This window comes from Schistocerca gregaria, chromosome 7, assembly GCF_023897955.1.
Source record: "Schistocerca gregaria isolate iqSchGreg1 chromosome 7, iqSchGreg1.2, whole genome shotgun sequence".
NCBI lineage: Eukaryota > Metazoa > Arthropoda > Insecta > Orthoptera > Acrididae > Schistocerca > Schistocerca gregaria.
Window position 1 is genome coordinate 192,046,698 of NC_064926.1, and position 2,189 is coordinate 192,048,886.

A 2,189-nucleotide genomic window follows, 5' to 3' on the forward strand; every position below is an offset into this window, starting at 1 on the left:
ATGAACAGTTCACTACGGTTACATTTGGGGGGAGGGGGGGGGGGGGGGTCGGTGTCTGTTAACGTCGTCCGACAGTTATTGTGATAATGCCGCGTGGTAAGCGCCTATCGGGTGACAAACGAGCAAGTAAGTATTAAGGCGTACTAAAAATGGGGCTGTGTAATAGCCAGACTGCTAAGAAATTAAGAAATTTAAGTTGCAGTATTGATAATTTTGTGAGACTAAGTGCAAAGTATGGCAAAAATAACAATTATGGTCGGACACGAAAATTATCCACATAAAGCAAAAGCCAACGGTTTGTGTTCCTCTCAAAAAGTGGCTGATTTGCAATTATCTGTCACTTTCAGAAGCGTTAGACAAATCCTGGCTCAAGTTGCGAATCTGGCATTAAAGAAACGGCTCTTTAAGCCACCTTCAAACAGTGCGCATAAGAGGCCCGACTGAAGTTTGCAGAAGAACATATGTCTTGGACCGTAGAATGGAACAAAGTAATTTTCAGTGATCAGAAGAAGTGTAATTTGGACGTGCCACATGGTTTTCAGTATTACCGACATGATCTCCATACAGAGGAACACGTTCGGATGAGTAGAAACTTTGGTGGTGGCAGCGTTATGGTCTGAGCAACATACTGTGCTCAAGGCACATAGATTGGCTGTATGCCAAAATGAAGTGCGGTGATTATACGGGAATGATGGAAACTTAATTGGTTCATATGTATGACGAATTTGAGGATGAAAATTTACTCAACACGATAACGCTGGATACACGGGTCTGCCAAGACAAAGTCGTGGTTTCGAGATAAACGAATTCCACTTCTGAGCTAGCCATCTTAAAGTCATTTAAATCCCATGGAAAATCTACGCGGGATCCTACCTCGACGTATTCATCGCAGTGGACAACAGTTCGAGACTCAGGCCGAGCTGAAAACTGCAGTTCGAATGGATTGTACCTCAATCAGGGAAGAAAAGGTCACTGCCCTTCACAGTTATTAAGAACTAGGGAGGTTCGACTAAATACTAAGTCATAGTTGTGATCTATTTACCGTATCCGTTAGGTTATACTGTCAACAATTTATAAGTGCCTTTATATCAATTTCTACCCCTAAGGTTGTCTTGTTTCTTTAAATTTCTTAAATACCAGTGCTAATGGTAAAATGAGAATGTACTATGTTTTGCTTTGTTGTAAACTGTATGGTAAAATGTGTATAACACCAAATACATAAGTAAACATGTTTTTTTCCACAAACAGCCACGTGCTTTTATACTAATTTCCACCATATCATGCACAGCACCTGTGGATCCTGGTATTTCAGTAATAACAAAATAAACAGTAGCATTGGAAGTTTGGTATCACAGGTCGATCTAGGATTTAACCAGGGAAGGACAACTGCCTGATCAATTAGTTTACCATATTAGACCTATCCTGAAGTTTTTCAGTCTTTGATGCAGAGCTCAATCCATCCCTCAGTCGACTGAAGCTACAGAGAATTGTACAGTGTAAAGAATTGTTGGCGCAATAGAACCCGTTCAGGTGACGTTTGATAATGTGGATGGAGATTCATCAATAAACTCTGGTCAACTGGCCTTTGAAACACGTTTCTAAGAATACAGCGTGGACAATGCTGGTGCAGCAGTAATTACACCCCTTTCATAAACAAACGAGTTTTAGATCAGTGTTTCATAACAGTGGGTATGAAGCTTAACGCGTGTCCAAGCGGGACGGTCTTCAAGGTCACGACCTCCTGAACGTTTTACTAAAGGCGCTCATAACTTTACGTATGTCGATTTCCATGTTTTGAAAATGGAGTTCCGCGCAAACAGTCTAAAACTGACAAGGAATTCTAGACAATTACAAGCTACTTAGTTGCTCGTTTGAGGGTTAGCCCACATGGATCGGTTTTCGGCCGACTTGCTAAGGAAGGCATTCTAGCCACGTGAAGGAAGGCAGCCGTTCACAGACTGACCCTACCTACTCTCAACAACAAGTCTGTCATGGTTCGTCAGTCCACTGGTAGAACTGACAAATAACCGGAAAATGAGTAAGGCAAAACGAAAGGGAAACACACTCACGAAGGAAAAGAAAAACTGGTCAGATGCTATTAGGACTCGGGCACTCAGGGTTCCGTACAACATTAATTAAGAGTATAGGGAGTTCATCGATACAGGAAATCGAGAATCTCGACCCTTTTG